The sequence below is a fragment of the Tympanuchus pallidicinctus genome, unplaced genomic scaffold, assembly GCF_026119805.1.
Source record: "Tympanuchus pallidicinctus isolate F22 unplaced genomic scaffold, pur_lepc_1.0 scaffold13, whole genome shotgun sequence".
In the NCBI taxonomy this organism is placed as follows: domain Eukaryota; kingdom Metazoa; phylum Chordata; class Aves; order Galliformes; family Phasianidae; genus Tympanuchus; species Tympanuchus pallidicinctus.
This window is the reverse complement of record NW_026294648.1, coordinates 5,799,360-5,824,508: the sequence shown is the minus strand read 5'-3', so window position 1 is coordinate 5,824,508 and position 25,149 is coordinate 5,799,360. Positions and strand designations below refer to the sequence as shown.

Sequence of the window (25,149 nt, the reverse complement as noted above, 5' to 3'; positions counted from 1 at the left end):
CAGATGGCTGCAGTTAGGAACACCCACACCCATCACAAAGCAGTGGGCATGCAATATGAATAGCATCAATGAGAAAATTATGAGCCCACATGAAAGCACCAGAAGTTGTTTTTCATGACATCTGGCTTTAAAACTGCGTGCAAAAGGAAAGGTATTACACTCAGCTAAGCATGTTTAGAGGACTTTAAGCTGTGATTCTGCAGTTTTCAATCGCAAGCATCTAGAGAATGACCCTTAAGGACAGGGAGAAGCTGCTGTCACAGCTATAACTCAGCAAATCACAAATTACACTAAGAAATAAAAATCAATGCTTTTCTGAAATGTACCCTGTTAGAAAAGCCAAAGCCGTGATAACTGATGGCTGCAAAGTCCTACTGTGATCACTTTTTTTATTTTCTATTTTTTATACAACATGGTCATCCCTTGGAACCTGGATCCAACAGTTCCACCAGAATTCAACAGAAGCAAACCAGTAACACAAATGAAGCAGAACAAACCAATTTGCTATAATCTTTCTAATAACAGGCAGTGATTGAAGAAGATAATTAATTAATCTAATTAGGAAATTTCCCCTCCTCCACTGAAACGTTCAGACATTCCACAAAACCAGAATCTGTTGTCACCAACGGAGGCGGCACAGCTGAAACATGGACAGAGGCCACGTCAGCAGCACATCTATGGGAAGGCTCCCGGACAGAAATGTTACCATGAGGATACAGAGGCTGTTACCACTATCTCCATGGACTGGAGAGGGGACTGCTCAGCCACAGATGGGCACAGCACAACCCAGCTCCTCTGCTCGCACTCCAAGCAACTTGCTGCCTGCATCTGCTCTGATGGCTGCGAAGGCACACGAGCACAGAAGCACTCCCACACCAACATGCACCGCGTGGCATCCAGCAGAGCGCAGTCCTGCTGACAGCTCAGGATGTCCACAAGTTCCAGCTTCTGGATACATGCTCTATTACCACAATGCCCAGAACTGGTACAGAATGGCACGCTAGTAACCACAGAGTCTTCACAAGATTCTAAATGTGTTATCTCAATAGCTCCAACACTGCAACATCTACTCGCAACGAGGGCTTGACATCTTTTAAAGCCATTTGTGAAGACCCTATCGCCTGATCTCTCACTTATTCACCACACTCTCCAAGAGACCTCAGAGCTGCACTGAAATTTTTGAGGGGCTATTTCTTCTTGGAGCAGGTAAAAGGTGGAATCAAGCACTTGTACATCCATTCCTTCTCTGCTCAGTTAACCAGTTTCATTTTGAATCAAACCCTGCTATTCTCTATTGAAACAGAGAAGACAAAACTCAGTCCCCTACGCGTGTGCAGCCTCCCTGACTTCCATGGTGTTTAGGCCAGACAGGCTGAAATTACATCACTGGCATACTGATGCAGCTTAGATGGCATCTCCTCCAGTTACAGAAACACAGGACTGGGAGAGACGTGTGGGGTCACCAAGCACAGTCCCTGCTGTCCAGGCAACTACATGACCTAATCTCCTCATAAATGAACTGAAAGAACCATACCTCATTGGGCACACCTCAGACTGGCTAAAAATGCTGCACTGTGGTGTAAGCGGACTCTGGAAGAAGTACACAGGCGCACCCAAACAAATTAGAAACTGTAGGGAGCAGGCAAAAACCTGGTCTGATGGCCAGACGGGATCAGGCCGCCGGCTCCATGCTGACCTGCCCCACTGCTCCAGCCCCAGGTTCCTCCGGGCCGACAGCACAATAATGATATGGTCCCCTCTTTGGAGATTGCTTTTAACTCAACAGACAAAAAGAGGGACGTGAGAACTTACTATTTTTATCCACTCAATCTCCTCAACAGGTTTTTAGAGCCCATCTGAAAGCCCTCCTTTGCAATTCAGCCTGTGGATAATTTGCTACCGGCATCTCTGTAAAGTTTAACCTGTCACAGCCCGGCCAAGGTGTAATTTCATCCCCAGGCTCTTCTGACTTGAGGCTCTGGAACTTCACTTTGCAGATAAAGTATCAAAGCAATAGTTCTGTGAGACAACAGCCCTTCACAGGCACAACCCATGCATTATTCTCTCTAAACGTAGTTTAACAGAGCAGAATCAGAACTTCTGCTCTCCCCTCATTTCTCCTCCCCCCACAAACACTTTAAGAGAGAACAAACACAGATAAGAGCAGGAGACAGACACAGACAGAGGATGGTTTATCCCACAGGCAGAGGATTACTGCATCGTGATGTAATGACCTCGTTCAGAAAAGAAAAAGGTTACTTACATGACAGCGTGAGTTGCAGAAACACCAGCTCCCTTCCAGAACAGGGTAAAGCAATGCCCATTTAAAGTTATGCTGAAGAAAACATGAAACACTTGCCCAATGAACTGGAGACAGAAAGAGCAAGCTTCAGCCCAACTGGCCTGGCTACAATCTGTCTCCAGCTACGCAAAAAACACTGACCCAAACAAGCAGAGTGTTCTCTGTGTTTGCTTCTCTGTAGGTCCAAGAATCTCCTCTCTCCCTTATAAAGGGGCATGGTAAAAACAGCCATTTTTGTATTTCATTTCAGGTGCAAAATGCTGTGGAGACAACCGTGTTATTCGGTCCCCACGAGGACTGCACATTAGCACTTTCTGTGGATGTTTCCTCCCCCACACATGACAGAGGGAGGAAGGCCACATGCTGCCCACATGAGACGATCCCATGGAAGAGCTCCTCCGGGCTAGCCTTGTTTTTCCCCTGTTTAGCCAGTATTTAGCTCAGCAAAGTCTCGGCCATGACTAAAACCCCAATGCTGAACTAATCACATAGATGACTACAGCTTACTCAAAGTAACTTCTTTCTAATGGACTTTCAAATGCAACAAAAAAAATACATATGGTATTTACTATTTAAAATACTGTAAAGAACGCAGAAGTTACACTGCTGGGCATTCATCCCTCACTGTTGTTATCCTGTTAAGGTGAAGCGTATGCTATTAAAGTCAATATTTACCAACAGACACTCAGGTCATGTAAGCAATACAATCTTCCAGTGTAAAATTATGCTCCCAACAGGAAATAAAAGGCATTTGGCAAGTCTTCGACTGCCAAGGGCAGCTCCTACATGTCCTGCTTCCAGGACAAGAAAGCCTTCCAGTTACCCCAGATACTTCCAGCGGTGAATGCCGAGCTTGTCTGGTAAGTTTCCCAAGCCCACTGGAAATCCCACAGCAGACACAGAGGGCTCTGAGTCTGAATTGGCACCAGATGCTTTAGAAAACAAGTGAATTTCATTTTGCTACAGGAATATGAGAAGGCCAAAAGGCTTCATTTGTCAGCACAGGAACAGTCATTCCTCTAAGAACATGAATATTCTGTTGAAGTTGTTATAAAATGAGACTCTTCCACAGAAACTCTGTGCCAAGCAACAGTACCGTGTGCCAGCTCAGACTGCCCTCTGTGCTTGCATGCAACAAGAAACGTCTTTTCTATAGCTGACGAACATCAATGACAGTCTTAACACCAGAGCAGCAAATGCTTGCCTTTCAAGAAGATGCCCACAATGTCTCCCTACCAGCTCAGAGGCTTCTGAGTACAAAGGCCAACTCAGTATCAAGCAGCTACTGCAGGCTTTCCCCTCAATCAACCTAGAAGAAGTGTATTAGACATACATCAAAACTGCACTGCAGCTAGAGCTGCCAATTACTTATGGCAAAATGGAAGGCTGATTCATTTGACTGTATGTGGGTCTTGGCCCAAAATGCTACAAGAGAAAAACCTCAGCTTCGTTCCCACCCCTCCCTCCCCCTCAAACCACTGCCAGGAGCCCCGTGCCTGCAAAAATCAACATTTCCTGGAGGATTCTTTCTCCAAATCGATCCTTTTCTAAATACAGACAAAACGCACAGCATCTCGGAATGCATTTGCATATGAGATACATGCATACAGGGACGCCTCTCCCAGACACGTGCAAGTGAAACGCAACGCAGAGCACCTAAAAAGCCCTCAAATCCCCAGCGCTGAGAGATTCCCCCCATCTCTCTCCTTACAAACCCACCACGTGACGTGCCCACAGCCACCTCACCATGCCATCACAGCGGCCTGCAGGGGCAGCTCAGCAGAAGCGAGTGGGAGTCACAAAACACAAGACTTCTGCTACACATGAGCACAATCTCCTTCCACAAGCTCCTCGTATCAGATGCATTTAACACCCAGTACATCAAACAACAACCCATCACCCAGCACGCCTCCTCAGCTACGTGCCCCAAACGAGCAGCAGGGTCTCAGGCCAGCAGGCACTGCCAGAGAGAAGTGCCACAGCTCTGCTTTCAGAAAGGACACACGCAGTTGCATGCCACATGAAGCCGCTCACAGTAGCTGCTGCTGGCCCACAGTCTGTTATCTCAGCACCTGCAGGCTGAAGTCTGTGAGCTCCCTGCCACAGCAGGTCCCCCTTTCCCCACACACAGCACAAAAATCCAATCATGTTTACTTCTCTCTGGTACCTTCCCTTGTTCTGCTGGCTCCCTGCTGATGATTGCAGCCATCTAACTTCACCTTGGGTTTTCCAAGCATCCCCAGTCAGCTGTGCACCCACAGCATCTGTCACTGGCAGCCAGCCCTCCTGACTCCACTGCCTTTCCTCCAGGCCTCAATTTTAGCCATTTCTTGCAAACCTTTATAACAGTTTTCACAGAAAAGCAGGCTTTGGGATCTTCAGGGTGCAGGATATCTGCTCCAACAGACATGTTCCCCAAACAGACAGGACCATGTTTGTCCAGCTGCACCCACAAGGCCAAGCTCTGGCATTCTGCTGGAGAACAGCAACGCAAACAACGTGAAATACAACTTAAAAAAAAAATAAAAAATTGAAAGAAACAACAACAGATAACTAACCTTTTTTCTTCTGGGAAAACCACCCATATCCAGATCCCTATTGTTTTTCTCCACTATATGGAGCCCAGCATTGACCGTGAGCATGCAGAGCGCTCCAGGACTATAGAAGACAGAGCATGGCCTGGAGAACAAGGCACGCAAAGCTGTGACTGCCCGCGTCACAGATCATGGAAGGCAGTGCCCCCTAATCAGGTGTTTTGGAGTCGTTTTTCATTATTAATGTTTCTGGAGAGGAGGACTACACATTCCTGCAGAGCAGGAAGAAGTAGGGAAAGACTGACAGAATGTGGAAAGGCACAGAGTGCAGGATGTGGGGCAGAAGCAAAAGAAAACTGTTCCCTCAGATTACTGCAGAGGCTTACAAATTTTAACCTGCTTCATTCTGGTTTGTGCATCCTACAAAGTGCAAAGTGCTTTTTCAGCAATATAACAGGGAGCAAATTCTGGCTGCTATGGTGTTTTTTCTTGCTGGAAATCTCACCTCTTCCCATCTTGGATAGCCAGAACATCTGCAATAAAGAGGGGCAAGTAACAGTATGGTGACAGAGACCACATTTGCAGGAAACAAATAATCAGGGTGCCAAGCCAAGCCTGCAAGGCTCACTAGAAGATCAAACGCGGATGTAAGCAGCTCTTTTCTGGAGCAGGCAGGCATCGTTTCAGTCACTGAAATATTCATACCCCAATAGGAGCTGTGGTATCAATGTCTGTCCCTGATACAAACAAACCTGAGCTCAAAGCATGACAATCTGTGTTGTGCAGAGCAGAATTGCAATTAAAGACACTTTCCAAGCCTCCATTTCTGCAAACACACAGTTGATGGCTTTCCTAGTGACACTATAAGCACATCCCACATCCAAGTCCATAATCTCTTGCCCGTGAAGGCAAAAGACATTAAAAAAGGGATTTTAATTGTGCCACTTCCATTCTTCCCTCCCCAGTTTACCAGCCTGTGCTGCAGCCAGCAGTGCTTGGTGCACCTGACAGATGGGAGCTGACATGTGGGCACTGCAGGTCACACCAACATGCTCTGCAGGGAAGCCTTCTCATCTGGAGGATTTTCTCCTTCACGACTGGGAATAGAGGAAAGAAACCGTAAGACCCTCCGCTCCCCTTGAATGGAAGTACTTCTGAATGCCCTTCCCAAATAAAGCAAGAGCACCAATCTACTCTAGGAAAGGAAGAGGAGGCCCACCACTGCCACCCCTCTGCCAGCACTGCCCACGGAGCCTGGATACAGGTGACATGGCAAGGCAGGTGCCCAATGCCACCTGGGCATACGTGCACCACAAAGCAGTGGGGAACCCTCTGAGGGGCCAAAGAACTTGCAATGCTTCGGATTAGAAAGAAAATGAGAAAGCCCAGGCTGTGGAATCTGTGTGGTGCTTAAATGGTACCCCAGGGCTGGACAAATCCCACACTGCAACACATGATTTCATAGGAAAGCAAAACGCAGGTGTGCAGCAAGCTGGATCAAAGCACACCTACCACTGCACAGGCACAACCTGCCCCTTTCAGAAGCCAAAGGCTTTGCTTCTATTTCTCTGAGAAAGCCCCTTCTCTTTGCCCTTAGAATTATGAAGAAACACTTTAAATTTCCCCAAATGCCCTGAACACAGTGAGGATATCTGAGGGTACCACTAAGGCGAGCCTGTCCAACCTACCACACAAAATGAAAAGTCTTTCTATCTCCAACAGATCATACATTACATTTGCTGTCAACTGCACAGGAGCCACAGCTGACGTTCATGCCCAATCACCAATCACACCTGGAAAAGATCTTCCAAACTCCAAGTGTTAATGAACCAGATAATCCCCCTCACGTTCCTCATGTTTTTCCAATACAGACTGAGCCGTGGTACGAGGAGAGGCATCAACCAGCTGAGACAAGGCTCAGCATCACCTGTGCTTGCCCAGCCCCAATGACAGCAACCAATCACTTAAATGAGAATGGCAGTTAGTGGAGCAGTAGAGGTGAACAGAAGTGCACAAAGAAGTAACAGAAGGCTTCACCCCTGGGAAGTTTAACTATTTGCGTCTGGAAAGTAAAAAGCTAAAGACAGGTGCAGGTAAAAAATGCTCGCTAAACATAAAATAGCACTGATAAGTAGAAAGACCTATTTCTGCAGGTGAACATGAATTTAAGTTTTTCTTTCTTTCTTCCACTGCCCTCTCCACCCACTCACTCTATTCTAAGAAATTCCATGGAAAAAAAAGCTTCAAGCACCTTCTGCAGGAGCTACAGCAGATAACGAAAGGGGAAGGTGACAAGGGGGTCCCGCTGCCTTATGCAGCACAGCAAAGAACAGAAACCGATGTTCATACCAGCGAAGCACAGAATGAAAGCAGCGTTAGCATCCAAAGCCATGGGGAGTGTGCCCAGAGCAGGGCTGGTAGCCACGGCCAGCAATACATCCCTCATAACTAGCCCTATGGACACAATAGAAACGAAGGAGCAGAAGGCAGACCTGAAGGACTGGCACCACAAAGCAGCTCTTTGAGAGCAATGCTGCCAGGCTCCTTACAGTGAGCAGCATATAAGAGCTCACCTGTCCTGCAGCTGCGTGCGCAAGAACTACAAAGAAACACGAGGAGCACAAGAAAGAAGACCTCATGACAGATTTCTTTCTTTTAGACCACGTGACCGACTCAGGATACACAAAATAATTGGGATTCTGACTTCCCTATGCTTTCGAATACCGACTTCTGGCCGGATCCTTACAGAGGAGCTGCCCGGAGAACAGCCGGGGCGCGGAGGTCAAACCTCTTCACTACAGCCCGCAGCAAAGCGTCCATTGGCCGCAGAGGGGCGGCGAGCCACCCAGCCAAACCGGGACGTCGTCCCGGCCGGCGTGCGCTACGAGAAGCGCGGGGCGCGTGCCAGGGCACGACGCCGGGGCACAGCAACGAGAGCGCCGAAGCGTCGCGCCCCGAGCCGTACCGCCGCTACAGCTGCGTCTAACGAGCCCGGAAACTCAACCCTCCGCTCCCCGCCCGAAGGCCGCGGCCGACGGAGCGCTGCGGCACGAGAGGCCGCCCCGGGGCTGGGGACCGCGGACGGAACGCGCCGCTCGCCCGTCGCCGCCACGAGCCCGCAGGCCGCGCCGCTCCGCGCGTCCCCTCCGCCTCAGACCGCAGCGCCGCGTGAGCCACGGGCACGCCGGCCCCGTAGGGGAGCCCCGCGGGCGGCCGCCGCGCGGGACAAAGGCGCGGCCCCGGCTCCGCGCCGCGGGTACCGGGCCCGGCCGGGCGCGGGCTGTCAATGACGGCATCGAAGCCCCGCGGTTATTTATAGCGCCGAGCCCCCGCCGCGCGGGCGGCGTCCTCGGGCGGCGGGCAGCGCTCGGCGGCCCCGCGCCGACACGACTTCGGCCCCGCCGAGGCCCTACGGACCCGGGGCTTTCCCGCAGCCGCCGCCCCCGCGCTGCGGCTGCCGCTCCCCGCGGCGCCCCCGGCCCGCTTCCCTCCCCCCCGCGCCCCGATACCTGCTCCCGGCGCTGTCATGCTGCTCCGCCGTCCCCCCGCCGCGGCCCCGCGCCGCCGCCGCCGCCCCCCCCGCCCGCCGCAGCCCATCTGCCGCGCGCCCGGCCCCTCGCGCCGCCGCCGCCGCGCGCCAATCGCCGCGCGCGCCGCCGGGACGTGCCGCCGCGCCCCGGCCCTGTCGTCACCCCGCCGCCCGCCGCGCGCCCATTGGCTGCGCCCGCCCGGCTGCGGGGAGCCCTCGGCGCGCGGGGCGAACCTTGGGCGCGCGGGGCGGCGGGAAGGGAGCGAAGGGTGGCACGCAGCGAGCGGGGAGCTCCTGGGGACGCGGTTGGAAAGGAGAAATGGGCCCGGGCCACGTGACGCTGGCCTCTTTTTTTCGGAAAGAAATAAGACGGACGGCGCGGTGAGGTTTGCCTACTCCCTCGGGTGGCCCCGCTCTGCTGCGGGGGCACCGCGCACCTCTGCCACGGTATGGGTGTGAGGGCTGCGCCGCGGCGAGCTGCTCCCAAGCCTCTCAAAGAGCCCAACTAAAACTGTGTCACCGCAAGCCGACAGTTAGCTGTTCCTATAAGCGCTGTAAGGAAATGCTCCCCGCACCCTGAGCTCGGCCCTGGCTCTGCAGAGGATCAAGTGCACGAAGCGGGGTTCAGCATCGTTCTCCTTGTGGAAGAACAGAAACGTGACTGCAGGGCTCAGAGCAGTGGAAAGCACAGAGCTGGGCCCCTGCCCTCAGCCTGCATAGGAGCTACAGCTGGTGGAAGCCACAGACACCTCGCTAAACACCAACCATGAGACAGGTTTTCCTGAAAACCACTGCGATCTGCTAACAGCACACACCTTAGGGGTTGGCATGTGAGGCTCACCGAGCCCCTCACCCACCTGTAGTGGCTCTTCTGGTGCCCAGTGCCTGGGATACTGAGCTCTGCTCCCCTCTGCCATCATGACACAGCCCCATCAGCAGCCGCGCTCCCCAGAATGCGGTCAGGTGGCCCAGCAAAGTGTCAGCTCTGCATCCCTTCCTGCAGGAAGAGACTCAAAGCCAAAGGCGATGCACCCTCACCTTTCATGTGCAACCAAACAGAGCCTCATGCACTGAGCACAGTCCTGCTGGCTCACGCTGCCTAAAACCACCGGTGCTTTGCCTATGGAAAAGGGTGTGCAAGTCTCAGTAGGAGAGGCCGAGCAGCAGCATTTATGGAACGCACACTGAGCTAAGTTGGGCAGGAAATAAGGAAAGTGTTCTTGAGAATAAGAGGAACTCCTTTGAACAGCTGCTGGATCCTGATCCTGGAGGCCACGTGCTGAGGCTGAGCAGCTCAGGAGCCCCGCTCAGCGCTGCACTGGATATGGCACAGAATAGCAAGGCATCCCAGGTGCACTTGGCAAAGGCACATGGCTCAGCATCCCTGCACTACCCTGGTGTGGTGGCAGCCCCGTGTCGGGCTGATTGGGGCGAGAAGGGACACGGATGGATGCTGAAAGCTAATGACTAAACGCTGGGGCCTGCTCAGCCATGATGTCATGGTTTGCCAGCGCCCGCCGATTGGCTGCAGGAGAGCATCTGCTGAGCCGGGGCTGGCGCTGGGCAGGCTCAGCCCTCACGGCAGCTCAGCACGGCGCGTTGTCCTGACAACAAGGCTGTCTCCTAATGGAGCAGTGTTGGGGACCCTCAGCGCTTCTGAAGGAGAAGGGACACTGGCTCCCTTGAAAGGAGCTTGGCTAGTGGGAGCCAGCACGGAACAAGATACCAGGCAGCAAGCTGCCAGCAGAGCTCCCAGCCGCAGGGATCCTCTGGGATCTGGGCACAGGGCTGGAGCCCAGGAGCTGCATGGCCTGGGCAGGTGGCAGGGCCCCGCAGCACACAAAGCTTCCCACCGGCCTCACGGGCTGCCCTGAGCCCCTCTGTGCCACAGGTGAGCTCAGCTGCAGGAACCTCTGGCACTGCAACATACCTGGACTGCAAGGCAGGGCCCAGCAGCCAGACACCTCAGTCACAGGTACCTCGTGGCCCGGCTGTCTGCAGGCCCTCCCAGAGTGCTCAGATGGGACACAGACATCCCATGGTCCTCACTGGGGACTGAGACTGGAAGATCTTCAAGATCATCCAGTCCAGCCATCCACCCATCACCAATCGTACTTACTACACCATGTCCCTCAACACAAAATCCAACCGTTCCTTGAACACCTCCAGGGTTGGTGACCCCACCACCTCCCTGGGCAGCCCATTCCAGTGCCTGACCGCTCTTTCAGAAAAGTAGCATTTTTCCATGCCTAGGCTCTGAGCTCCTGCCGTAGGAAGGAACAAAGGGATGGCAACATCTGCCTGGAGCAGGGTGTCACACTGGGGTGACAACACAAGCCAGCATTGCTTGTGCTGGAGCTCTGAAAGGCCACCCGAGCCGCAGTGAGCTCTTCTGCTCTGTGAGGTGTGCAGCCCAGCAGCACTGCTTTGCCAGTTTGGGCAGAGGTGAAACTGAGGCAGCAAGCAGAGCGGGGTGGCAGCACTGCCTCCCACAGGTCCTGCTGTCGCTCTCAGGTCCCTTTTCATTTTTCTGCAAACTGCAATTTAAACTGCCTTCCAACAGGAGCAGCAGGACCGGCAGCCTCAATGTACCCAGCCCTACCTTAATGCAGCTTGTAAACAGGACACACTGCAGCCTCCTGCAGAGCCAGGGACTTCTGAGTTTTTAAGAGATCCTTCTAGTCCAATCCCACTTGGTTTGCGTTCAGACACCTCCCAGCCTCCCACACAGGGGGCATCTATGTTTCCCCATAGGAATAGTACGGGTTCTTGTGCTGCTGGGACACACATAGGCAGGCTCAGGAGGGGACACTATGGGCTACTTTCAGGGGTCAGCTTACCTCCAGCACACAGAAGCTTGCATTGGTTTGCATCCCTAAGAAATCCTAGACCCTGAGTTCCCCGCTGGAGTCTCCACATAGGAGTGTCTGAATACTCCTTCCAAGCAGCTTGGGCTTTCATTCTGATGGTTCTTTTTCCTGTCCCCACAAATGAAACCACATCCTTGTTTCCAAAATGGCTTCTCCTGCTCATTCAGCTCTTTCAAAGATCTACTTTTCCTACAAATGTTATGCATCTGAGAACTAATCTCATACTAGGTCAGTGCCTGCTGCAGATTAAGATTCATTTTTCTAGGAGCACAATACAGAGTTGTTTCTGGTGATATTATGGTTATAGTGGTTCCATACGTAGATTATTCTGCACTTATCTATCTTCCTTAGCTCAAAATAAGACATCAGTGTTGGCTCAGACCCTCAGCAGAAGAGCACACAGACCTGATTTTGGGCACCCATGGTTTGTTCTCATACAGTTGGTAGAGTCGCTGCTATTTAATACCAATGAAAATCAAGGCCAAAACCAATTACTTAGTTTCTCTTTTGACCACTGCTCTTCAGCTGTGCCTCAGAAAGAGAAAAGGAGCAGTGTGTATGCAATAGTGTCACTGAGCTCTGATTTCACTGCTCTGATGGCAATGGAGCTCCCCCACGGGTGGATCTGAACAAAGGTGCTATGAACAGCAAACATGGGGCACTGCACGACAGCTTGTGAGAATAAACACCTGATTACCAACATGTTGCAAGGCAGATATTCAGATATTCAGATAACATCAACTCAGAGGTCCTGGAGATGAGAGACATGTTTACATGGTTCCAGCTCCACAAACAAAGACTCCATTGCCTGAAAAACATTCCATGATAGCCAGATTTTATGACTATGCTGCTCAGGGCACTGTCCTCCAACAGCTGGAAGACAAGGTTGTCTGTGCTGTCTGGAGCGCTTTCATATCAGGTTGTTAGTCTGAAGCCTCAAAATTAGGCCAAGCATGCTGGAGAATGTGTGCCTTAACTTAGAGAATACATTTCCCAAGCTTCCCACAGTTGTGACCTGCAATGTTAAAATGCAAGAAACTCTCCAGCTGCTGACCAGGCAAAGTATTTGACACTGAGTTAAAGAAGCAGTGGCTCCAGCAGACAGGCATCGGCTGAACCAGCTGAAGTGCTCCTCTTTTCTCTGCTGTACAGAATACCAGCTAGAGCAGCAGGACAGGGAGTGTTTGTGTGATAGAAACAATTTGCAGCAGCTAGGAAAAGATTCCTCTGAAACTCAGTTTAGTGAGACACTTCCAAAAAGATTCCAGGAACCAGTTCTGGAAAAAGGACTTAGCGAGACTGACAGCATCACAACAGTAGATGCAGAATGTGCCAGAAACAGACCCAGGTATACGCAGAGGAACTACTGGATCTTGAAACACAGCCTTGCTTCCAACACACCCTCACTGTAGTTACCTCTTTAGGGGACAATACTCATTCCTGCTTCTCACCTGTCTGAACCCTTCCAGCACCTTCCTCACCTTTACCCCCTGTAGCCCTCCATATGCACGTAGCACACTGTACATCAGGACACAGCCAGTAAGATGGGAGACCCATTCACAGAAAAGAACTCCCTAAGGAACTGCCAGGGATGGCAGCCTGGCCAAGGAAGTGTACAGATACAAACACCACAGGTAAGTTTGCTCCACAGATTTATCTTTCACATTCAGTCATTACTGAAGAACTTATAGTATGTTCTGACACAGCACAGTCCCAAGCACTGCTTAAGAAACAGAAGGCCACAAGCTCAGAAGAAAGCTCTCATCTTAAGTTCAGAGCAGAGTATGACTTTTCTGGGAAAATAAAGTAAAGCTTTTTCCTAAAAAAAAATAATGTCTTTCTGAGTTCAAAAGTTCCCAGGTTTGAATAGAGAAAGAATTTTTAATCAGATTATGGAAAGAGACCTTAAACCCAAATCGTCCACAGGGAGAGGGTGAGATAAGTCATGAATTAGAGGACCTTTTTAATGTCAGCTTCAGTGATTAGCTTCATTAAAATACTCAATAAAGTATTATTTTAGCTTCTATCTACAGGAGCACTTAATTCAAGGCAAATTTAAGAAAGTTTTGCTCTCCATCCAGTTCAGATCAAAATCAAATATAAAAAGAAATGGTATTTCAGGAATCACGGGCATGGCCTTTTGACCAGCTCCAGTCAAATCCATAAAGTACAGCTGTGCAGAAAGCACTGCATTTCAGCCCTCATCTCTGACTGTGGAAGTCAGGCATTCAGAGAATGCAATCAGGCTTATTAATCTGATGTCACCTAGGCGAGAACCGGGATCAGGAAGAAATCCCCAGCTGACATTTAAATGTTAAATTCAATGGACTGAATCCAATTATTATTTTTATTGGAATTGCTAATATACAGGATGGGGCTGGCAGGACTGACTTCCAAGATAAACACATGACTTCAGTGCCACTGGGGACAGCTTAGCACTGCAGTGCCAGGTCAGAGGCCCTTTACCTCAGTTCTGCTGGCATCGGGCAGCTGAGACACTCCAACAGGACAAGGGAATCGAGTCTCCATCATGGGGATGTGAGGGCTCTCATGGAGAACACAGGCTACAAACCCATGTGGTTGACCAACTGTTCCACTAACTCTCTTCTTCCATGAGGTACTTCTGCCTTTCAGTACACATGGAATCCCAGGCTCAGAGATGTATGGTTCCTGATGAACCCAGCACACAACAGAGAAACCAGCTCCTTCCATGAGCAAATGAATGTATCTGTGAAGAGAGCTGAGGGCAGACAGCCATCCCTGCAGGTTCCATGTGTGCACCCTGCAGCCAAGGTACCGAACAGCCTTCCCTGCCATGACAGTACCTGGGCACCTGGCTGGTAGGGTTCACTGCCAGAGCGAGCTCCTGCAGTGCAAGGATAAGCCTTCCTCCAAAAATCTTTGTGAGAGGAAAATGACTGGGGCGTGCTGACAGCCTTCAACTATCTGAAAATCACTTTGTGAAGTGTTACAGGGACCCAACCCAGCCAAGAACAATCACCCTTAAAATAGAAATGAAAATTAAATACCTTTGCTGTATTCTTTCATGAAACAAAAAGCAACATGCTTCACCAGGGTACCCGCTTTCTCTGTGCACTTCACTGACAACCCCTCTTAGCTTCTGCCAGTGCCCGTGGGCCAGCCAGGATGGGATCACCACGCTCAGCATCCACCTCCCTGCTCTCGACATCTGGTGAGCAGATAAAGGCTCCATACAAACCACTTTCACAACAAAAAGGTGCCATCCTGAGGGGCAGAGCTCTGGGCTCATCAGCATCCCATTGCACTCCTCATGCCATGTACCCCCACTGCGGTCCAGCAGACAGATAAATGTAATAGGTGACGGCATGGCATTACCCCAGATGACACCAGTGTAAAGCAGGCTCCTGCCATCCCTTCTCCTGTGCTGCCTGTGCTGCAGCAGCCAGTCTGAACGCCAATCCAATGTGCCTCTGGCTTACCGCGGGACCCAGACTCTTATGCTTCAGTGCATCCTTGCAGTCAAAACAAGACATTTGTTCATACATATTTTTAATCTTGTTGCTACCCTGGCTGTTCCTCATTAGCTGCCTTGCACAGCCGTTGGTTCACACCAGGGAAACAGGCCAGTTACCTCGCTCAGCCCCAGGGAGAGCTCTGCTCTGGAGGTGATGGGTGCCCACCCCAGCAGGAGGAACTGCTGCCCCATGGAGAGGGCAGGAAATGCCATAAGTTCACAGAGTCTCAGAAAAGCGAGGCGAGGAAATGCCAGATGTGTTCCTCATCGTCAGGGGAGAACAGCAGTAGGAGGCCCTACACCCAATCCCCGTGTGCAGGGTACACACAGTAAGCCCAGGCTGCAGACTGTAGCACCAATGATGTGAAGATGCAGGTGGTGTGGCTTTATCCAAGCCTACAGCTCGGTGTTCGCTTTTCCACTCAGACTTCAGAGACCCGACGCAGCCTTTGTGCCATCCCACCTGATCTTACAAAGCAGCCATGCTCCCTTCAAAACAGCACATGGTGCAGAAATGCACACCAGGCTAGTTACAGCTGTGAACACAGCACCTGGACATCTGCTATGGTGAGAGGGCCTGGCATGGCTTTGCTCTGCTGCTGCCAGCTATCTCCTGGGTGCAGAGTCCTTATCTCCATCTCTCACCATAGCTGGGCAGGAGGAGCTCTGTGGCTTTTTTCTTTTGCCTCACTAATCATTCCTGGGCTGACAAGTCCCAGGGACTGCAAACAGATTGCTCTCCTGGCTCAGAAATAGAGCCAATACCTTGCCTTCACTTTGACTGCTGCAAATGTGCCCTCAGATGGCCCTGTGATGCCATTTTTGTCTTCTAACGGGAGCTGAATGTTACTGCTCTCCCAGCAGGACCACATGCTGGCAGAGTGGAGCCCTGGTTGTGTGTTGTGCCAGGCAGAGCTGAATGGCTGTCAGGAGGAACAGCACTTCAGGGTCTTTAGGGTTCTGTTGGTTGGGGTTAAAAAAGGCAACCCCCAAACCAAAAGAGCTCTCACACAGTGTGAGTTTTCCTCTCTCTTTTGACTCCAAAAATATGAAAGCAAGGTCTACCCTAGGCAGGCTGCAGGATGAAATTGCCCCATCCCACTGTACCTCCCCTGGGGACACTGGCTCAATTCAGCAGTCAGCCTGCCATACACCTGCTCCACAGGCCTCCTATAAAGAAGACAAAGGAAAAGAGAAGAGATCCATATTATCAGCACACGGGAAATGGGGACGCACCATCAGTCCCACAGATGCGTCAGCGTTGCAGAATAACCTGCTGTACTTTGGACTCCCTGTAATGACTGTTCTACTTTGTAATTTTCTAAGCAAAAACCATTTTGTCTCTGCAATAAACTGCACACTCGAAATTGCCACCGCTGAAGCAGCAGGGCCTGAGTTACTGCACCTCCCTCCTGGGTCCCTGCACACCTAGGAGGTGAGTAGCTCTGAACAGACCCAGGGAGCGGGGATGGCCTCACACCCAGGTGCACCTCAGTTTCCTTTCTGACACACAGCCCCTGCTGCTCCCTGCTACCTGGGCTTACTGGCCCCTAACAGCTTGCAGCCATGGGTGCGAACACAGTGTGGGAATGCTATGTGTTGCACTTTTTGCTACATGCATCCTAAAGTACTGGCTGAGACCCCATGGAAACGCTGAAACAATGCTGTGTATTCAGGAATCCATCTGCTGGCACATGCTCCCTTACTTAACCTCACAGAGCCACCTGGAGGGGTGCAGAGCTCTCCAGCTGCACACATGCAGGCATGCTGGCTCCTGCCAGGTGATAACAGTAAGGAAATGAGATAATGGATTCTTCATGATGCTTCTGCTACCTGGATAAGAAGAAGTAAATGAAAAAAAAAGTCCACTAACATATATGCACTCTGGTTCCTTCCCCAAAATACTGTTTGAACCCTTGGAACCTCAGTTTCTAAGGGCTGCAGCTGCAAAGAGAACCCCAGGACTAAGATTACTTCTCACATTGTGCTGAGTGCCAGAAAGAATAGCTCTGCCATGAGGGAGGTCACAGCTGCCTATCACAACCGTACATGATAGCCATCGCAGGGACAAGCACTGGTAATCTACCTAGTTTTCCTAGGAGAGAGCAGCAAGGGGATCTTAGATCTGCACAGCATGCACAGCAGAATAAAGAGGCACAAGTCAGAAGCATTTGCTGGACACCACTGCTTCTAAATGGCAAGGAGATCAGCAGAGCCCAGGGGACTCATAAGCTCAGCCCACTGAAGCCCTGCAGCACCTAACCTCATCAGGACAGTAATTACACTCAAGGGGAATTTATCAGAGAAGCCTGGCAAAAAGAGAGAAGCTGGCAGCAGTAGGAACATGCCAATCTAACTGACAGGGCTGTCAGACAAAGGCTGCTGGGAGATGAAGAGCAAAGGACTGGAGCACAGAGAATGAAACACATCCAAAAGTACTCCAAATACACTCATATGGAGAAGCCTCCTTGACACACACTGTGGGAAGAGCAGAGCTGTGCCACAGGGGCTCAAAATTTCAGTTCTCCTTCCATGACTGTCCTGGACATCCTTTCACACTTGCAACTAACACCATACAGGGCAATCTCTCCCTTTTTCTTAGTACAGTCAGACATAAACCTTCCCTGAGACCCGCCAGAAACTGAGCTCTGAGTGCCTCTCAGCCTTCCCTCCTCTCCCCGTTTAGTCATCTCCTCCTGTTTGCTCCTTTACCCTAACACAGGAAGCAACCTTACACTTGAAGTGCAAAGAAAGAGCTCACCCTCCAGAGAGCCACCTCAACAGGAGGCCTGGATCCCTCACCCCCCAGCAGGCCTCCGCACAGCTCTGCTAAGGGGCAAAACATCCTTACTGGGCTGCCGCAGTGTCAACTCTGCTGCTTGCTCTTGAAAAGGACAATGTCCAACAGCACAGAGACAGACAAGAGACAGGACAAGAGGATTCGAAGTCTGGATATTCCATCTTGAAGAGAGAGCTGAGGTGGATCACAGCACGATCAAGGCAGCACTTCAGGAGGCAGAATATTCATGTAGCCTATCCAGGGTTTTTCCAGCAGTAACAAAAAATAAGGAGATATACAGATTGACTCATAGAGACCATATGCAGTAAACAAATCACAAAAATAAACCATTGCAATATGTAGTTTGGGAACTCCTGTGCCATTTATGTTATTATTTATTAATCGTATTCCCACAGCAATATTCCTCTGCAGCACCCCACAGCCTAAAGCTCCTCACTTTCCAAGTGTCAATTAGGGTTCACAATAAGTGCTAAAAAACAAGGGAAGCATTTTCATCTGTCTCCTACAAATGAAAGCCCCACAAGTGAAACCCAAAGGGACTTGCACAAGGTCACAAGTGAATCTGTGGCACTGCCAGAAACAGAGCACAGAACCCCCGGCTTCCAGGTTCCTCTCATAGAGAGACAAAGGTTGGCAGCAAATCCCCAAAGGTGTGGGAATGAGCAAGAACATCAGTGTGCAGCCTGGCTGTACTCACAGGTGTGTTAATTAGATCATGTTCTAATTAAAATACAGCCTTTGCATCTTGTCTTTCTTTCTTGATGATGTAGCCAATTGGTAGAGTTTGTCCACAAGTAAGTTCAAACTGTAAGACAGGAGACTGTTTCTAAGCATGAAGAGAGGGAAACTGCCCTGCAAAGGGGCAGGAAACCCAGAGGTTTTAGCGTGGCACATATATGCTCAGGGGAAACATTAGATTAAATAACGATTTGACCTCCTTACACAAAACTTAACAAGAAAGCTCTGGGGAAAGGGTTTCCAGCTACCGAAGGAAAGGACCAACCCAGGCTTCTCCTGACCCCCGAGTTCACACGAAGGTGAAATACCAGTGTCTCACAACACAGCTCTGGTGGCCAGAGGTGAGGTGCCAGAACTGATGCAAGCCCACTTGTGCAAAGCCACAGAGCCAGAGTATGCAGGAGGTGCCCAGTGCAGAACAGCACATGCACAGCGCAGGTCATTCCCTGCCTACTCAGACCCCCTCTGGGTGCAGGCAATGCTGAAATGCCCAACTGTTTGGCAGAGGAGAAGGGAAAAAAACATCTGTATGCTCTGAAAGTAAGAAACATTACTCTCAGTTAACAACTCACAGATGTATTTCTCCCGGTCTCGTCTGCCAAGCATGTCAAACCAATGTCATGTTTCCTGCTGAACGGTGATCCCCATACAAGCAAACTTGAGTGAGCAGTGGCCTGTCAGATGGCATATTGCTTTGAAGATGGAGTTTCCCAAAACATTTCAGTGGTGAGGAATGAACAGATAGAAATAGAATTTATATATATGTCCACCAGAACCGAGTTTCAAAACTATGTGGAAATCCCAGCTTCCCTGGTTTGGGCAGGAAACAGCCCTGGACAGACTGAAGGCTCTGAGGCAATTCGCTCTCAAACGCAGCACAGTCTGCAGCTGCAGCACCCCATGCAGCCATGCTGCTTGGTGTGACAGAAAGACCACAGAGTGAGAGGGAACAGAGCCAGCGAGGCATGTGTGAGCCCTGCAGCTGCACTCTGCTTCTTACAGCTCACAGGCTGACAGCAGGGAGACTGTGTGTGCACCCATGGAGAGACAGCGGTAACCACGCAGCCCCTTCTCCTGCCTGGAGGACACTATTAGATAATACTGGGGTATGTGTTAGCCAAGGAACACCGTGGATTTGTAGCCTTTACTACAAGGACTTTACCTTCCAGTGTGCCAGCAGTGAGCATCCAGCAGCTTACCTGAAGCTCAGTCAAAGCTAGAGAGAACTGGGGAGTTCATCCTGAAAGTGCAAGTGCCTGACGCCTGCTTGCTCACAGAAGAAACACTGCAGAGGGATCAGAAACACTGAAGGCTTGTAAGTAGGGCAGTGCTATACAGGCATACCAGTAACTGATGTGAAACAGCACAAAGAAACTGACTTGCAGCCCCACCCTGCCTGTGGGACAGGGAACACCAGCAGCACCACACAGTGTCTTTACAACACACAGCCTATGTCCCTACAGAACTGCCTGCCTGTGTTCCACTGCTGCATCCATCATCTTCCTCACTCATTTAGGTATGATCTCAAAAAGGTGCTGAACATCCCTTCTTCCCAAACATCACCTCCCCACCGCCTGGCTCAGATATTTCCAGGCATTGAGAAGTTAAGATACAGACAGAAGAATAGTGGAATTGCTCACTGGGTTACCAAAAACATAGGATGCAGTGCTTTCTGTTACTGTGCAGCATTTCAGGAGGCTTTCTGCTTACTCCTCTCACCCTGACACCTCCTTACACACCAGGTTCTCTCTGCCCCAACTATGCTAGAGGTCCAGCTGCAGCTGCAGGGAAACACAAGCCATTCCTCCTGCACAGCTGCCTCTGCATCCCAGCCTTATTTGTATGAGACACCGCCATCCAGCTTGATTTGCATACGTACCAAAACGTGAGATGTGCACAAAATGAAGCAGGAAAACCTTTGTCTCTCCTGCCAGAGAAGGTTAATGGCATGGCTACTTTGCAAATGTTTACTATAAAGTGTTTCCTAAGCCTCAGAGCTATAGAATTTGTACATAAAAGGAGGTTCACCCCCTTCCCCTTGTCCCACAATCCTATTTGCTTCAGATTAACACAAGTGACCTCCACTCCACTTGTGCTCCATTCATCTCCCACAGAGCAGGGCCTGGCTGTACTGAATTATTTCCCTGCCATCATGAAATGCTGCTCAGCAGCATTGGAGGGAGCAGGGCTGCAGACAGGTGCTGTGCCTTTCTGTTAACCATTTAGCTCTCAGATAAGATTTCCATTTAAACCTAGCTCAGCTTAGGAGCGCTGCAAAAATCCACAGCGTAAGTACACGATACCAGAGCTGATGCACTGGCACACTGGGCACAAACATGTGTTAGGGAAAGCAGGTGAGCTCCATGCTTGTGGCTACATGCAGTCACACACAGCAAAGGACAAAGCAGCCCTACCACAAAGCAGCCCCACTCCCGCTGTCCCCATGCCACAGTCACTGTCCTCAGAGTGCATCAGAGGCTCTGGGATGGGCGCTCCCTGAAACAGGTTAATCCAAGCTGACACATGAAGTGTCACCTCCAAATCCAGCCAGGCTGAAGAAAGCCCTTCAGGACATTCCTGTCCCTTCTTTCTCTTCCCTCTCATCCCTCAGCCCAGTGCTGGGGTATCTGCAGACTGCAGGGCAGGGGGATGTGCTCTCAGCTCGCCACTCCTCCCAGGTGGCAGCCACAGTCCTCCACAGGTCGTCACATCTCCTGTGCCAGACATAAACCCAGGTTGGTTATTCTGGCACACAAACACAGATCTGTGCTGAAAGAAGGGCCACTGGGCAATTCAGAGAATGAGCATGAAATCCATCTCACTCCTTTGTTCTCCAGGCTGCAAGACTGACTGAACCCTTTAACTTGGGAAACAACCACGAGGTGCGATCCTGCTGGCCAACAGCCACACTGTGCCATCCATTTTTCTCTCATGCTGACTGAAGCTCCGACCTCTGGCTCCAGCTGCAGCAAGCGCCTATTGGCTGCCTGCATCCCCTGACCTCCAAAAGGGCACAGCACCCTACCTGCTAATACTGCAGACTAGGGCTGGGTTCTCCCAGACCACACCGCAGCACACAGTAGAGGAACTGGACGTCTCTGGACTCCTGCAGCCTCTTTCAATAGAATTTGCAGGAATCAGAGCACAAGAGAGAAGCCTCCACCTCCAGCTCTCACTTCTCCAAGGAAATGTGCTTATTTCTTCCCCAACAAACGCTCTCCATCAACATTTACAGCGCACTGCCAAAGAGACATGGAATGAAGAAAGCAAACAAACACATCAAAGAGGGCAGAGTGTCTACTTAAAATCCTCGTTAACATTTCACAACATACAGTGCAGAGGAAGAAATGCATAAAGTCAGCTGGCTTGAAATAGGCAAAACCATTTTTTGGGATATGCTTTCTAAGCTGACAGAGTACTGGCACAGCATATAATGGAGTGCCCAAACTCATTCAGTACCTTAACGAAGGATTCAGTGCTCCAGGTTTGACATGACAGGATTCCATGCTGGATTGTATGCTGCTTTCAGTGCAGGAGACAAATGTCTCCCTGTACATCTCCACTGCCACCACCTCTGTGTCTCTCCTCAATATAATTTTCCAAACACTTTCAAAATAAACAGAAGCTCTTTTGTCAGAGTGAAATAAATACAGCAGGATTGGGTTTGCACTGTTTACTGGTCCCTTGTCTTTCCTTTCACTCTGCCTCTGCCTGAGGCAGTTTTGGAAGGTTCTGCCACGTCCTCCGTTCTGCTCTAAGCGTATCAGTAAGAGACCAAGGGTTTCTGTCCCACAGTTGCATTCTACACTCATATAGCACATTCCTCTCAGCAGCACTGTCCATCTGAAATTCTCAAGTGTGAGGAAGCAGTCTGTAGGGTTTGATGACATTCTGCATTTTGGTTATTTTTAAGGCCATCTTCACTGCTAGATCAACTGGCACTAGCTGAGTCTGTCTACCAAAGCAGCTATCAGCCCTGCCCAGGCTCGTAGCTTAGGGTAGCCAAGCAGGGGCTGTGTGAAGAGGTAGCCAAGAATTTGAGAAGTGTGTATTATATCTTAAATGAGCTGCCTTGGGTATCTCAGCACTTCTCTGGTGCCAGGCATGTGAGTGCTCCCCCTGAAGTCACAGGGCTATCTGTGGGCTCCAAAGTCAGACAGAGGTACTTTGCAGGTCAGTGCCACCTCCACCAGCCCTGTACACAGTGGTCCCATCTGCTCTGGGATCTAAGAGCTGCTGTGTCACGGAGTAACTATTCAATTGAAATGACACCATTTGAGATTGGCTCATCCTTAGCTTTTATGCTTTTCAGTTTTACCCAGAAAAGTCAATGGACACACACTGCCTCTTCTGATGCCAGGAGAAATTTTGTTACTGATGTCAAGTTCCAGCACAGAGTCCTGTGTCACTAAGTGAGGCTGTCCCAGTTTTCCTCACAGCTGCTGAGAGGAAGAGAGCTACTAGCTCTGCAGACAAAAGCACACCTGTACACAGTGCTCCTTGCAGAGGTGATAACCGCAGGAAAAGAAGAAAATAATGATTTCTTCCACAGGACCCGATGTTCCTAACAAATTCTAAAAGCAGCAGCAGTGTTCATTGACAGCTACAGCCCCATTGTTCATAGGCAGCTTTCTCCTAATCACAATTATGTATCGCTTCAGCTTTTATTTTTGTAAAGACTTTCTATATTTCTCCTTTCATCTTTCCCATCCAGGACTGCTGCCGGGCAGGCTGTGCGCTGGCAGCCAGGCGCAGCACAGCAGGGAGCAGTCCTGCAGCCTGGGAAGACTCCCGCTGCCAGCCAGAACCGCTGCCTCCGAGCTCCCAGCATGCCCACAGACATCCTTCAGGGACTGCAAGCCAGCATCGAGTCCTAGGAACAGGCTGGTACCTGCCAGCACAACCACTCCTCTGCTGCTGGGGAGAACGAGGGGCTCACTGAGTCACAGACCTTCAGCCAACCTGCCCAGTACGAGCCCCAGAACATTTGGTTCCACTTCCTCAGCCCTCTTGCAGCCCTATTTACAAATGATTTAGAAATGGAAATGCCTTGATTGGTCTCAGTATGCAGGAGGTCATTGTTAGAGCACTATTATGTGCAGCACAGAACTTTAAAACTCGTGACACTGTAATTATAATCAAGGCCATGTCTGCTATTACCTAGCATTGGGAAGAGCATAGTAGAGGGTAGTTTGGTTTAATTCCTAATCTAATTAAAATTCTACTTTGTTCCAGCAGCCAAAGCTATCTACTGTCTTAGAAGTATACCAGTGCCCACCTGTAATTGTGAACTGAGTACTTACACAGCAGAAACTCCTGCCCCTCAGATGTCCTCATGGAAAAAACATCAATTACATCTCTCACACAGAGCTTGTCAATTCTGACTCCTTACAGCCCAGTACTGTTGTAAAATAAAAAATGACGCAGGTGGAAAGCTTTGCAGGGCAAAGGCACAGCTGTATTTCATACCTGACAGAACTCATTCTGTGCAGTGCAGACCTGAAAGCAAATTCTGGGGGTGGGATGAGGAGATGCTCAAATCCCTTCACACTTGCCTAGCTCGGTTACAAAGTAATTAGCCTCATTGTGAGAGTACAAGGCAACACACCACATCCTGAATTATTCAGGAAGTCAGACTGAAGAACTGTTGCAAAGCCTTCTTGTTTTAAGTTCTGTCTCCCTCTTCCCCATACTGATCTCCTGTGACTCCACTACACACAAAGCAGAGAGCTATAAAAGAGCCAGCCACTGCAGAGAGCAGCATACAGCCCAGAGCTCCTGTCCCTCTCACCTGGTGACTCCTCGCATCCATCCCTCTCTTCTTTCTGCTAACTTGTGAATGAGAAAGGGGAACCGAAGGTGATCAGTCTCATCTCCAGACCCCAAAGCACCGTGCATCCCCAGGTTCTAAGAGAGGAGATCCCTGGAAGGCTACGCTGGTAGCATTCCTCTGCTTGGAAACACTTTGTTCAGCTGGGAGAACTTTCAAGGTGCTCAGGATCGCAGTGGAGGGATGAAATCAGAAAGTCTGACTGGGGTTTACAAATCCCCATTTAACACATGCGCACCACGATTTATGGACATGTACATTAATGGCTGGGCTCAGCATCACTAAATCAGTCCCTCCCATTACAAGTATGAAATAAAGTTGGATAAATCAGAGCATTTCATTTAGGGTGATTTTCATGGTAAATAAATCAATTGGGTGATTTGTTAATATGCTGTAGGATCTCTCATCTCCTTCTGATTTGGCATCAATCAAAACTTTCTGAAATGCCATCACTAAATCCCAGATGTAGGGGGCAGACTCAGGGCTCGGGGCAGAACTGAGCAGGCTGCCGGTGCGGCGGTGACTGGGTGAGGCTGGGCAGTGAGCCTGCGTTGCATTGGGTCCTTGCTTTGCCAGGGACTCCCAATGCAATGTGGAAGCCAAACTCGGCACACATTTGCTCTCCCATCCTGTTCACAGTTCCTCAGTCCTGTGGCCCCCTGCAGGAAAGGGAGACAGAGCATGTCCCCCTGAGGAAAAGTCTTCAGAAAAACAAAGCATGTAGAGCACCAACAGAGCTACGCTGGCAAGGCTGCCCGCAGCCCTGGGCCTGGGACTGTGAGGAGAGGGGCTGCAAGGAGACAGCATACAGGTACATGCCACAGCCACTTCCCCAGCACCTTCCTCAGGCCATGGCCATAGCTTTGGAACAGGACTCAGCAACAGGGAGGCCTCAGGGACAGCCTGCCACCTCCAACTCGTCCTGCACGGATGAGTTCTGGTCCCAGTTGCATCCTGGTCCATCCACCAGCTTCCCACATCACGCACAGTGCCAGTGTCCTCAGCTGTGAAGGGAAAATGAGGAAAGTGGCCTCATTTATAAAGCATTTT

The 25,149-nt window shown here is 50.4% G+C and overlaps 1 protein-coding gene and 1 long non-coding RNA gene across 5 annotated transcripts in view; both read right to left on the bottom strand.

Moving 5' to 3' along the window:
* Positions 1-25,149, bottom strand: part of LOC128075848 (uncharacterized) — a 354,845-nt gene that overhangs the window by 57,157 nt on the left and 272,539 nt on the right. The gene's annotated exons all lie outside the window — the stretch shown is intronic.
* PAK3 (p21 (RAC1) activated kinase 3) overlaps positions 1-25,149 on the bottom strand; it is a 204,561-nt gene that overhangs the window by 53,800 nt on the left and 125,612 nt on the right. Inside the window, exon 1 of one of the 4 annotated variants that reach the window (XM_052672943.1) lies at positions 8,346-8,417. The exons of the other annotated variants lie outside the window; for them this stretch is intronic. The gene's annotated coding sequence lies outside the window, so the exon portion shown is untranslated. Of the gene's footprint in view, positions 1-8,345; positions 8,418-25,149 lie in introns of those variants that run through there. 4 annotated transcript variants of the gene reach the window in all.